This window comes from Scyliorhinus torazame, chromosome 11 (assembly GCF_047496885.1).
Source record: "Scyliorhinus torazame isolate Kashiwa2021f chromosome 11, sScyTor2.1, whole genome shotgun sequence".
In the NCBI taxonomy this organism is placed as follows: domain Eukaryota; kingdom Metazoa; phylum Chordata; class Chondrichthyes; order Carcharhiniformes; family Scyliorhinidae; genus Scyliorhinus; species Scyliorhinus torazame.
In genome coordinates, this window is record NC_092717.1 from 182,753,808 (window position 1) to 182,767,919 (window position 14,112).

Consider the following 14,112-nt stretch of genomic DNA (forward strand, 5'->3'; position numbering starts at 1 on the left):
GGGAGTTGGAGAAGTTGCCATTCTGGCTGGTCAAGTCGAGTTTTTTTATATCTGGGAATAAGGGTGGTGCCATGTTTGGGCTCAGTTATATAATCAAATTTGGTATGGGGGATGAAGGATGACTTCAAGGGTTGGGATGTTCTCCCTCTTTCATTGGAAAGGAGGGTCCAAACTGTGAAGATGACGGTCTTACCGAATTTCTGCTGGTCTTTCAGAGTCTCCCGATTTTTGTCCCAAAGTGTTTTTTCCATTAAGATGAATAGGTTAATTTGGAATCTTATATGGGCAGGCAAGGTACCTCAGGTTAGGAAAATGTTTTTGGAGAGGGAGAGCCAGAGGGGAGGGCTGGCTTTGCTGAATTACTCCTGGGCATCAAATGTGGAAAACGTTCGGAAGTGGGTCGTGAGGGCAGGGTCAGTGTGGGGGGCGGATGAAAGAGGCTTGGTGTGGGGGGACAAGCTTGAGGGCACTGGTGTTGGCACCTCTTCTGTTCTCATCGGCTAAATATTCCATGAGCCCAGTGGTGGTTGCATTTATCAGAGTCTGGAATCAGTGCAAGCAACATTTTAGGATTGAGGGCATGTCGCTGTGGGTGCCATTTGTGATGATCATAGATTTATACCAGCAGGGTTGGACTCAGCCTTCAGGGCGTGGGAAGGGACAGAGGTGCAGGGATTTGTTCGTGGAGGGCAGGTTTGCAGAGTTGGTGAGAAGTTGGAGTTGCCCTGCAGGGGTACGCACAGTCATGTTCTGGTCTTGCCCGAAGTTGGAGGAGTTTTGAGAGGCTTTTTCGGAGGTTATGTCAGAAATTGAGAGCGATCGCTTCTCGGCCTTTTGGCTAAGATCAAGTGTAGTTTAGATTGAGCCTTTTGGCTCAGATCTGGTAGGATTCTCTTGTGGGTACCATGAATTGGATTCAATTTGAATTGCTTTTTGGAGCAGGCGAGGAGCTGGATTGGGGGTTCGCCCCTGCCCACACTCTGAGCTCTGGCTTTGAAACTCAGAAAAAGTAAAAAAAATAAAAATAAATAAGAAATTTTGAGAGCAAGGGTGGCCGAGCCAGAGGATGGCATTATAATAATCTTTATTAGTGTCACGAGTAGGCTAACATTAACACTGCAATGAAGTTACTGTGAAAACCTCCTAGTCGCCACATTCCGGCGCCTGTTCAGATACACTTCAGGGAGAATTCAGAATGTCCAATTCTTCTAACAAGCACGTCTTGCAGATCTTGTGGAAGGAAGCCGGAGATAACCCTCGCAGACATGGGGAGAACGTGCAGACTCCACACAGACACTGACCCAAGCCGTGAATCGAACCTGGGTCCCTTGTGCTGTGAGACAACAGTGCTAACCACGATGTTACTATGCCACCCTACAATATTCGGGTGTCGGATGATCCAGGAGTACAGGTGGGGAGAGGGGATGACATGTTGGCCTTTGCCTTGGAGGCGGATCTTGTTAGGGTGGCAGGATCAGAGCCAACCAAAGCAGCAGTGTGGGGAAGTGACTTGGCAGAATTCTGACATTTGGAAAAAAATACAATTTGTCATTGAGGAGTCAGAGGAGGGGTTCTTTTCGACGTGGAAAAGAAGGTGAGCTGCCTTCTTAAACCGCTGCAGTCCCAGATGTGCAGGTACACCCACAGTGCTGTTAGGGAGGAAATTACAGGATTTTGACCCAGCACAGTGAAGGAACGGAGATATATTTTCAAGTCAAGGTGGTGAGTGGCTTGGAGGGAATCTCCATGTGGTGGTATTCACAGGTATCTGCTGCTCGTCCTTTCTGGATGGCAGTGGTTATAGGTTTGGAAGGTGCGGCTTGAGGAATGTTGGCAAGTTCCTGCAGTTCATCTTGCAGGTGATACACAAGGCTGCCACTCTTCTTCAGTGGCAGAGGGACTGAATATTCAGGATTTGCCCTGTGGACCAGGAGGAGGTCCCAAGTTTGGACCCCCTTGTGCTGTGAGTTGATCTCAGTGGACTCAGCAGTTGGTGCAGTGTAGTTGCCTGCAGTCATATGCAGGACTGTCATACGAGGAGAGATTAACACGGGTGGGATTGTTCTCACTGGTGTTCAGAGGAATGAGGCAATGTCTCAGAGACTTACAAAATTCTAACAGGACTAGACAGGGTAGATGCAGTGAAGATGTTCCCGATGGTGGGTGTGTCCAGAACCAGGGGTCACAGTCTGAGGATTCAGGGTAAACCATTTTGGACAGTGATAAGGAGACATTCCTTGACTTCCGGTTGCGGCTATGCGGAGCTAAGTCGCACATTCGGCGGCTCCCGCAAAAACGGACTTTTGGGCTCTTTTCAGGGTCCCCAACGGCACTTTTTCGACGTTTCCCAGTGTGGGAAGGCGTCTACAACAGCTCCCCGTCAGTATATGGCGTCAACGAGGAGCGGGGCGACAAAAAAGGTGGTGGTGGACCCGAAGAAGGTGCGAGGGAAGAAGGACAAAATGGCAGCGGGCGGAGACCAGGCAGCGTGGATGCAGTGGGCGGAAGAGCAGCAGGACGGTATCCAGCGCTGCTTCAGAGAGATTAAAACGGACCTGCTAGAGCCGATGAAGGCGTTTATAGATAAGCTGCTGGAGACACAGATGGCCCAGGGGTTGGCGATCCGCAAGGCCCGACAAAAGATCTCCGACAACGAGGACAAGATCTTAGCCCTGGCGGTAAAGGTGGAGGCGACAAGGCGTTCCACAAGAAATGGCAGGAGCGGTTCGACGAGATGGAGAATCGGTCGAGGTGGAAGAACCTGCGGATTCTGGGCCTCCCGGAAGAGCTGGAGGGGCCGGGAGTGGGGGCCTGTGGTCACCATGTTGAACTCGCTGATGGGAGCGGGGTCCTTCCAGGGGCCCCTGGAGCTGGAAGGGGCCCATAGAGTGCTGGCGAGGAGGCCCAAGGCTAACGAGCCTCCGCGGGCGGTACTGGTGACGTTCTATCGGTTCGTCGATCGGGAGTGTGTGCTCAGGTGGACCAAGAAGGAGAGGAAAAGCAGGTGGGAGAACGCGGAGGTTCGAATATACCAGGACTGGAGTGCGGAGGTGACGAAGAGGAGGGCCGGGTACAATCGAGCGAAGGCGGTGCTGCACGGGATGGGGGTGAAGTTTGGCATGTTGCAGCCGGCGCGACTGTGGGTTACCTACAAGGACCGGCACCATTATGTTGAGTCTCCGGAGGAGGCGTGGGCCTTTGTTCAGGCCGAGAAGTTGGACGCAGATTGAGGGTCGGGATGGGCGATCGGGGACTGCAGTTGATATGCTATGTTTATTTTTGTTTCGAGGGGCGGGCCTTCGTATTGCTCCGGGCTTCTTTTTCTCTGTGTTTTTCTCTTTTGGGTCGGTGAGGGGGGCTGGAGCGGGTTGGGCACTGTTTTGGTTGGGTTGGTCGGGTGGACTCTTGGAGGTGAGATGGGGCCCCGCGGGGGAGGGGGGGGGGGTGAGAGGACCGGGCCTGTAAAAGGAGCTGCGTCAGAGATGGCGGGGCCTGGTAGGTGGAAAGCACGGGCTTTTTCCCACGCTGAAGACTGGAGGGGGCGGGGCCAGGACGGGGGAGCAAGGGTTGTTTCCCGCGCTTAGAACAGAACGGGGAGGGGGGGAGCCTATGGATGGGGACGGGAGAGGAGGGTGTGCCACACAATGGGAGGAGTTGAGGGAGACGCGGGAGTGGCCAGGGTCAGCAGGAGTCAGCTGACTTGCGGAAGTGCAATGGGGGGAGTAAAGGGGGGTGAGGGGGTAATCGAGTTGCTGCTGCTATGGTCAATGAGGAGCTGGAGCGAGTGGGGGGGGGGGGGTGGGGGGGGGGTGTCGAGACAGGGGTATGCCGCTGTGGGGAACGGGCCAGGTGTGGGGCGCGGGTGCGTGGCTGGCCGAGGAGGGGTCATGGCTAGTCGGCGGGGGAGGGGGGCGGGTAGCCCCTTGATCCGGCTGATAACCTGGAATGTAAGGGGACTGAATGGGCCGGTTAAGCGGGCTCACGTGTTCGCGCACCTGAAGGGGCTCAAGGCGGATGTGGTTATGCTTCAGGAAGCACACCTGAAGGTGGCAGACCAGGTAAGATTGAGAAAGGGTGGGTAGGTCAGGTGTTTCACTCGGGGCTGGATGCCAAAAATCGAGGGGTGGCGATCTTGGTGGGAAAGGTGTCGTTTGAGGCGTCGAGCATGGTGGCAGATAATGGCGGTAGGTACATAATGGTAAGTGGCAAGTTGCAGGGAGAGAGGGTGGTACTGGTCAATGGGCATGCCCCAAACTGGGACGATGCGGGTTTTATGCGGCGTATGTTGGGTCGGATCCCAGACTTGCAAGTGGGGGGCCTGATAATGGGGGGGAGACTTTAACACTGTGCTGGATCCGGCACTGGATGGCTCCAGGTCTAGGACGGGTAGGAAGCGGGCGGCGGCTCAAGTGCTGAGGGGGTTAATGGACCAGATGGGAGGGGTGGACCCTTGGAGATTTGTACGGTCGTGGGCTAGGGAATTTTCATTCTTCTCACATGTCTATAAGGCTTATTCCCGAATCGACTTTTTCATCTCGAGTCGGGCGCTGATAGTGAGAGTAGAGGATACCGAGTATTCAGCAATAGCCATTTCGGACCACGCCCCGCATTGGGAGGACTTGGAGATGGGGAGGAGAGGGACCAGCGCCCACTGTGGCGCTTGGAGGTGGGGCTGTTGGCGGACGAGGAGGTGAGCGAGCGGGTCCGAGGAAGTATAGAGAGGTACTTGGAGACCAACGACAACGGGGAGGTCCGAGTGGGGATGGTATGGGAGGCACTGAAGGCGGTGGTGAGGGGAGAGCTGATCTCCATTAGGGCCCACAAGGAGCAGAGGGAGCGGGGGGAGAGGGAGAGGCTGGTGGGGGAGATGGTGAGGGTAAACAGGTGGAATGCGGAGGAGCCAGAGGAAGGAATGTTGAGGAAGAGGCGTAGCCTCCAGGCCGAATTCGACCTGGTGACCACCGGGAAGTCGGAGGTGCAGTGGAGGAAGGCCCAGGGGGCGATTTACGAGTATGGGGAAAAGGCAAGCCGGATGCTGGCGCATCAGCTTCGGAAGCGGGACGCAGCTAGGGAGATCGGGGGAGTTAAGGACAGGGAAGGGAGTGTGGTGCGGAGTGGAGTTGGCATCAATGGGGTCTTCAGGGACTTCTACGAGGAATTGTATCGATCCGAGCCCCCACGGGATGAGGGAGGGATGGGCCGCTTCCTGGACCAATTGAGGTTTCCAAAGGTGGAAGAGGGACTGGTGGCGGGATTGGGGGCCCCGATTGGGCTGGAAGAGCTGATCAAATGGATAGGAAGCAAGCAGGCGGGGAAGGCACAAGCGTCGGACGGTTTCCCGGTCGAATTTTATAAAAAAATCTCTGGACCTGTTGGGCCCGCTGTTAGTTAGGACCTTCAATGAGGCAAGGGAGGGGGGGGGGCTTTGCCCCCAACCATGTCTCGGGCACTGATCTCCTTGATCCTGAAGCGGGACAAGGATCCCCTGCAGTGTGGGTCTTACAGAACGATTTCCTTGCTAAATGTAGATGCCAAGGTGCTGGCGAAGGTCTTAGCCACGAGGATTGAGGATTGTGTGCCGCAGATCATCCATGAAGACCAGACGGGGTTTGTGAAGGGGAGGCAGTTGAACGCGAATGTGCGGAGGCTTTTGAACGTCATCATGATGCCGGCGAGGGAGGGGGAGGCGGAGATAGTGGTGGCGATGGACGCTGAGAAAGCCTTCGATAGGGTAGAGTGGGGGTACCTATGAGAGGTGCTGAAGAGGTTACGGTTTGGGGAGCGGTTTGTCAGGTGGGTTAGACTGTTGTATGAGGTCCCGATGGCGAGTGTGGCCACAAACAGGAGGAGGTCCGAGTACTTTCGGTTGCACCGAGGGACGAGACAGGGGACAGGCGTCCCTTATCCCCCCCTGCTCTTCGCACTGGCGATTGAACCCCTGGCTATGGCACTGAGCGAGTCAAGGAACTGGAGGGGGTTGGTGCATGGTGGGGAGGAGCATAGGGTGTCACTTTATGCGGACGACCTGCTGCTGTAGGTAGTGGACCCGGTGGGAGGAATGCTGGAGGTAATGAGGATTCTTAGGGATTTCGGGGACTTTTCTGGGTACAAGCTCAATATGGGGAAGAGCGAGCTGTTCGTAGTTCATCCAGGGGACCAGGAGAGGGGGATTGGCGAGCTCCCACTAAAAAAGGCAGAGAGGAGCTTCAGGTATTTGGGAGTTCAGGTGGCCAGGAGCTGGGGGGCCCTGCATAGGCTTAATTTTACAAGGCTGGTGGAGCAAATGGAGAAGGAGTTCAAGAGGTGGGACGCGTTGCCGCTGTCCTTGGCGGGTAGGGTGCAGTCAATCAAAATGACGGTGCTCCCAAGGTTTTTGTTCCTGTTCCAGTGCCTCCCCGTGTTTATCCCGAAGGCTTTTTTCAGGCGGGTTAACAGGAGTATAATGGGGTTTGTGTGGGCGCGAGGGACTCCAAGGGTGAGAAGGGTGTTCTTGGAGCGTAGAGATAGGGGGGGACTGGCGCTGCCCAACCTCTGTGGGTACTACTGGGCCACCAACGCGACGATGGTGCGCAAGTGGGTGATGGATGGGGAGGGGGCTGCACTTAAGAGGCTGGAGACGGCGTCTTGTGTGGGTACGAGTCTGGGGGCGCTGGCAACAGCCCCGCTGCCGCTCCCTCCAAGGAGGTCTCCCACGAGCCCGGTGGTGGTAGCTGGCCTCAAAATTTGGGGGCAGTGGAGGCGGCACAGGGGGAAAGTTGGGGCCTCGATGTGGACCCCATTACAGGGGAACCACCGGTTCGCCCCAAGAAGAACAGGTGGAGGGTTTGCGGGGTGGCACAGGGCAGGGATACGAAAGTTGGGGGACCTGTTTGTGGACGGAAAGTTCGCGAGCCTGGGTGAGCTGGAGGAGAAGTACGGGCTCCCCCCGGGGAACACCTTCAGGTACTTACAGGTAAGGGAGTTTGCCAGACTGCAGGTGGTGGAATTCCCGCGGCTACTGCCACACACAGTACAGGACAGGGTGCTCTCGGGGGGGGGGGGAAGAAGAGAGAGAGAGAGAGAGAGAGAGAGAGGGGAAGATCTCGGAAACTTACCAGGTGATGCAGGAGGAGGAGGAGGCCTCGGTGGTGGAGGTAAAAGGTAAGTGGGAGGAGGGGTTGGGAGAGGAAATTGAGGAAGGGATGTGGGCAGATGCCCTGGGGATGGTGAACTCTTCCTCATCGTGTGCGAGGCTCAGCCTCATACAGTTTAAGGTGCTGCACAGGGCACACATGACCGGGACAAGGATGAGCTGGTTTTTTTGGGGTGAGGACAGGTGTGTTAGGTGCTCAAGGAGCCCCGAAAATCACACCCATATGTTCTGGGCATGCCCAGCGCTGGAGGAATTTTGGAAGGGCGTAGTGAGGACGTTGTCGAGGGTGGTAGGATCCAGGATCAAACCGGGCTGGGGGCTCGCAATATTTGGGGTGGCAGAGGAGCCGGGAGTGCAGGAGGCGAAAGAGGCTGGAATTCTGGCCTTTGCGTCCCTGGTAGCCCGGCGAAGGATTCTTCTTCAGTGGAAGGATGCGAGGCCCCCAAGCGTGGAATCCTGGATCAACGATATGGCGGGGTTTATTAAGTTGGAGAGGGTGAAATTCGCCTCGAGAGGGTCAGTACAAGGGTTCTTTAGGCGCTGGCAACCGTTCTTAGACTTCCTGGCAGAGCGGTAGACATTAGTCAATGGCAGCAGCAACCCGGGGGTAGGGGTTGGGGGGGGGTTACTTTATTTTTTGTTTGTGTTATTTCCACTGGAGGAGACATTTCTTCGCACAGAGAGTGGTGAGCCTGTGGAATTCATTACCACAGGAAGGAGTTGATGGTAAAACAGTGAATATATTTAAGAGGCGGCTGGATATAGCACTTGGGGAGAATGGGATCAACGGCTATGGGGAGAAAGCAGGATTAGGCTATTGAGTTGGATGATCAGCCATGATCGAAGGGTCAAAAGGCCTCCTCCTATCTTCGATGTATCTATGGATTATCTGTCAGATCACCATGTCCCCAGTAAATCCCCAGCTGCAAAGTTTCACATGTGATTGCAGGCTGACCTTGTAGAGTTTAAAGATTCAATTTTCCTCACCCAAAGGGTGGGTGGGGCTGTTCTTTACATTTCCATGCAGGGGCCATTGGAAGTGGATCACCTATACATTGCACATGGAGGGAGGCAGGCAATTTAAAGTCTTGTGGTGCCAATTAGGGCTATTTTACACCACCCACATTTATTTTACCACACCACCCACATTTTGCTGGCAGCAGACTACACCTTCGCCTCCCAACAGCCCAGGTGTGGGGCGAGATCCAGTTCCATGAAGGTGATACTTATTTCAATGCATTCCATTGATTATCCTAAAATGCTTTCTCGTTGCAATAGACCAATAAATTTATTCCTCGATTGGAAATAATTTGGAAACTTTTTTTCGACAAATCCGCAAGCATTTAGGTGGTTTGATACTGCCAAACTCAAATTGGTCTTCTAATATCCTTAGTATTTCTTTTTGGCTTCATGCGGACCCAGCTAGTACAACGTGGGTGTAGTTGGAGGCAGCCTCTCGTCAATCCACATGTCTGCCTGTTTTCCTCCATTCCCTATTCAACCAGTCACTTTTGTTTTCCTCCCAAACTCGATCGTTAGTCTCTTAAGATCAGAACACACTTTGGGTTACAATCTCCCTTTATATGCAGCCCTATTGATGCAAATCATTTCTTTCCACCTTCATTGGGGGATTCTGCCTTTCACGTCTGGCACATGGGAGACATCAAAACCCTTGTTTTGTAAGGGCCACGAAGAATCCAGCACGAGTTTTAAGGATACAAAATAATAACATTTATTTACTATAACAATATATACATAACAGTAGCAGTAACTTCCCTTGCTACCTTCTCCTTCCTGCTGGTTCCTGAACTGGCCAGCTTATTTATGCTAGGAGTTTCTCCGCCCCCCTCATTGGGGAAGTTCATACTCCCATAGGATTGTGGGATAATCATTAGTCCCCAGCCAATCGTAAGTCGGCAGGTTATAACATCCCTCCCCCCCAAAGTCCAAGGAATCCACCGAAGACCCTGGCGAAGGAAGGCGTCGAACTAGTTTGGCCGCAGGCCGGACGCCATTTGCACGCGGCACTGGATCAGGCGGCGTGTAACGAGACGGAGACCGGCGCTTCCGTGATGAACGGCGCGGTTGTACAGCCACGGCCTGTGGACCCGAGGATTCCCCCTCCGATTCATCCGGTGTCTCCACCTCGGAGTCAGAGTCTGCTGCCTCCGTCATGTCAGCGTCTCTATCTCCATTCGGTCCCGTAACGACCTGCGCAGGCTTCGAGTGAGGCACCAGTGAAAGATTGTGAGGACTACCTTCCCTTGTCTCTGGTCTTTGCGGCTGTTGAAATGAGCTCCGGGGGCGGGGAATCTTTTGAGGGGGATGATCTTCTGGACCGGACATGGTCTACATGTTTTCGCTGGAGACGACCCTGGGCTTGCACTTGGTAAGATATAGGGCCCGTTTGGCGAAAGATTACACCAGGAACCCATTGGGCACCACCAGCAAAATTCCGCACGAATACTGGGTCACCGGGCGCAAACTGCCGAATCGGACGATGCCAAGACAATCCCTGTCCCTGCCGTTCTTGTGTGCGGCGTACTTTTGCGCCAATGTCCGGGAAGACCATACTAAGGCGGGTGCGAAGTCTTCGGCCCATTAGGAGTTCTGCGGGAGCTACCCCAGTCACTGCATGGGGGGTGGTCCTGTACGTAAACAAAAAGCGAGCCAGTCTCGTGTCCATTGATCCGGAAGACTGCTTCTTTAGGCCTCTTTTGAATGTTTGCACTGCACGCTCTGCCAACCCATTTGAAGCCGGGTGGTATGGGGCAGTGCGGATATGGCGGATGCCGTTCATCTTTGTAAACCTAGCAAACTCCTCACTCGTGAATGGAGTGCCATTATCCGTGACCAGCACCTCGGGGAGGCCATGCGTACTAAATGATAAACGCATCTTTTCAATTGTTGCGCAGGACGTTGTCCCCTGCATCTTATGCACCTCCAGCCATTTGGACTGGGCGTCAATTAGTAGAAGGAACATGGATCCCTGAAAAGGGCCTGCGAAATCTGCATGTAAGCGTGCCCAAGGCCGCCCTGGCCATTCCCAGTGATGTAGGGGCGCGGCCGGCGGAAGCTTCTGATGCTCCTGGCAAATGGAGCAGTTTTGGGCCACCTTCTCAATGTCGACGTCGAGGCCTGGCCACCAGACATAACTCCGGGCCAACATTTTCATCTTGGTCACGCCCGGATGCCCATTGTGCAAGTCTGATAATATCAGCTCCTGGCCTTTTTCCGGGACAATCACACGCGTCCCCCACAAGAGGATGCCGTCTTCCACGCTGAATTCTGACAGCTTGGAGGAAAATGCCCGCAACTCGCCTGGGAGCTGTCTATGCTGCCCACCGTACAGGACTATGTGCCGAACCTTTGACAAGACTGGCTCCGTCTGGGTCCACTCACGGATCTGTGATGCCGTGACAGGCAAGGTGTTCATAAAATTTAGGGTTGCAACCACCTCACTGGTCGTGGGGGTCGACATGGGGCCGGTCGATAAAGGCAATCGGCTCAGTGCGTCGGCATTTGCTATCTGCGCACCTGGTTTGTGCTCCAGAGAATACTCATATGCAGCAAGCAACAAAGCCCAGCGCTGGATCCGTGCAGAAGCAATGGGCGGTATTGGCTTATCCTCTCTGAAAAGTCCCAGCAGAGGCTTATGATCAGTCACGATAGTGAAATGGCGGCCATACACGTACTGGTGGAAGCGTTTCACCGCGAAAACCACTGCCAGGCCCTCCTTCTCGATCTGCGCGTACTTTTTCTCCGCTGCAGTCAATGTGCGGGAGGCGAAAGCTATCGGTCGCTCGGCCCCGTTCTCCATCTTGTGGGACAGGACAGCCCCAATACCATACAGGGATGCATCACGTGACGAGCAAAGGCTTTCCCGGATCATAGTGGGTTAGTAACCCAGACGACGACAATTGTTGCTTTACCCGCCGGAAAGCGGTTTCTTGCAGCTGACCCCAAACCCAGGTGTGATTTTTCTTTAGCAGCAGGTGCAAGGGGGCCAGCGTAGTCGCCAGATTGGGGAGGAACTTCCCGTAATAGTTTACGAGACCGAGAAAAGAACGAAGATGCGAAGTGTCAGTCGGGGTGGGGGCATGTTGAATTGCACGCACCTTCTCTGCGACGGGGTGCAGACCCTCGCGGTCCACCCGATAACCTAGGTAGACTACTTCTTTTGCCTGAAATACGCAGTGTGTGTGACGTAAACGGACTCCAGCCTCCGAAAGGTGTCTAAGGACAGCCTCCAGATTTTCCAAATGCTCTTGCTCCGACGTCCCTGTAATCAACACGTCATCTAGGTAGACAGCCACATGTGGTAAACCTCTCAAAATGCCCTCCATAACACGTTGAAAAATTGCGCAGGCAGAGGATACTCCAAAGGGCAACAGTGTATATTCATACAGGCCCCGGTGTGTGTTAATTGTTACATATGGTCGGGAGGCAGGGTCCAGCTCCAACTGCAGGGAGGCGTGACTCATATCTAATTTTGTGAATGAGAGTCCACCTGCAAGTTTCGCGTAGAGATCCTCTATGCGAGGCATTGGATATCGGTCGAGTCGGGAAACTGTATTCACTGTAAGTTTATAGTCGCCACACAATCGAACTGTGGCATCTGGCTTCATTACTGGTACAATTGGTGCTGCCCAGTCAGAAAAACGGACGGGTCTGATAATACCCAAACTCTCCAAACGAGTGAGCTCCCCTTCTACCTTCTCGAGCAAAGCGTAAGGCACTGGGCGCGCCCGGAAATAGCACGGCGTGGCTCCTGGTTCAACTTGGATACGGGCTACGGCCCCTTTTATTTTCCCCAAACCAGGCTGGAATACCTCTGGGTATCGTCCTAGCACCTCAGTCAACCCTCCAGAAACTGTTTGGAGGATGTGCTGCCATTGCAACCGCAAATGGCGCAACCAGTCCCGACCCAACAGGCTGGGCCCATGGCCACGCACTACGATAAGTGGGAAACGCCCCTCCTGGCGTCCATAGACAACAGGGGTCATTGTAGTTCCTGCAATGTCCAGTGGTTCCCCCGTGTAGGTGGCCAACCTGGCCTGTGAGTCAGTTAATGTAAGGGTCGGTATACCCTGCTTGATGCGGTCGAATGTCCTCTGGGCGATCACGGAGACCGCTGCGCCAGTATCCAACTCCATCTCCAGCGGGTGGCCATTGACCCGTACTGTCACCTTAATGGGGGCCACACGGGGAGCTGCCACACAATGCAGCTGCAGGCAGTCGTCCTCCGTCTCCACGTCCTCAGGAGTGGTCGCCGCAGGTTCATCCACATGGAAGGTACGGCCTCTGGGCCGGTCCCAGTTACGGCCCCTGGTCTGGTCCCAGTTTCGGTCGGAACGACGGCGCCTCTGGCGTCCCCAGGACCGCCGTCCGCGACGGGGTCGGCGCCTACAAGTCTGACACGGACATGGCTCCTCATCCATTGGCTCTGGAGAAGGCTCCCTTCGGGGAGGAATGTCCGATGGCCACTGGCGTCGGTCCGGTCGTTGCCTCGCCCAAGGTACCGCAGGAGTGCGGGGGGACGTTTTTGGGCGGAAAGGGTTGCGCCCCAAGGCATGCACTTCCATTCCCTGTAGCTCCTGTACTCCTCGCTCTGTGCTCTCTCGGGACAAGACTATTTGTATTGCCTGTTGAAAAGTCAATGTTGGCTCAGCTAACAACTTTCTCTGGGTTGCTGCATTGTTAATACCACAAACCAAACGGTCGCGTAACATTTCTGACAAGGTCTCACCATAGTCACAGTATTCCGCAATCCCGCGTGGCCTGGATAAAAAAAATCGGCTAGGGATTCTGCAGGGGTCCTCTCAGCGGTATTAAACCGGTAACGCTGGACTATCATGGACGGGGTTGGGTTAAAGTGTTGCCCCACTATATTCACAAGTTCGTCAAACGTTTTGGTGTCCGGCGCAGCTGGGTACGTAAGGCTCCTAATCACCCCAAATGTATGCAGCCTGCAGGCGGTGAGCAATATGACCACCTGGCGCTCGTTTTCAGTGATATTGTTTGCCCGGAAATAGTAACGGATCCGTTGTGTGTACTGGTTCCAGCTTTCCAGCGCAGCATCAAAAACATCCAAACGTCCGTACAGAGGCATGGTATAATAGAAAACAACTCCCAACCTGTATCCAACAAAAATCCAGGGAGGTGGCTTCAGCAGTGTAGACAGCTATTCACTTTTACCTTCGTTGCCAGTTTTGTAAGGGCCACGAAGAATCCAGCACGAGTTTTAAGGATACAAAATAATAACGTTTATTTACTTTAACAATATATACATAACAGTAGTAGTAACTTCCCTTGCTACCTTCTCCTTCCTGCTGGTTCCTGAACTGGCCAGCTTATTTATACTAGGAGTTTCTCCGCCCCCCCCTCATTGGGGAAGTTCATACTCCCATAGGATTGTGGGATAATCATTAGTCCCCAGCCAATCGTAAGTAGGCAGGTTATAACACCTTGCCAACTTATATATTGATGCTATTTTTGCTTTTGACTCTTGCAAATACGATCTGCCCTGCACACACTTCCTCGCTCTGTACAAATCAGAGATTTTGCCCAAACAAAAGAACAAATTGCTGTTTCCGTTATTACCCCTAAATCACCAATAGATACATTAGAACAAAAGTCCTTACTTTTCAGGGGGTTCATTTCCAAATTATGTTTTCTAATATTTTCGGTATATTGCCCTTGGCATTCTATCTTAAAAACTGAGCGCAAGATTTTGATTCAGACTTACCAGAAGATAACTGGAAGTCCATTCTCTCATCTGTATGTGCAAGACATGGCCTGCCATAATTTAAAATCTTACATTGTAGCTAATTTAACTTTGCATTGGATAAGGTTTATCCAAATTTTGATCTAACCTGTATTAAATGCCATACTGTCCCAGGCTCTCTCACTCGTAAGTACTGGTCGTGCTCTAAATTGGCTTTGTTTATGACAAGTTTTTTGTGAATCACAGTCACTTC

The 14,112-nt window shown here is 53.5% G+C and overlaps 1 protein-coding gene and 1 non-coding gene across 4 annotated transcripts in view; one reads left to right on the plus strand and one right to left on the minus strand.

Annotated features, from left to right (window-relative positions):
• smarcc1a (SWI/SNF related BAF chromatin remodeling complex subunit C1a) overlaps nt 1-14,112 on the minus strand; it is a 288,801-nt gene that overhangs the window by 249,645 nt on the left and 25,044 nt on the right. The gene's annotated exons all lie outside the window — the stretch shown is intronic.
• On the plus strand, nt 819-1,012 carry LOC140386101 (U2 spliceosomal RNA). The gene has a single exon (XR_011933572.1). It is a non-coding gene; the product is annotated as a U2 spliceosomal RNA (small nuclear RNA).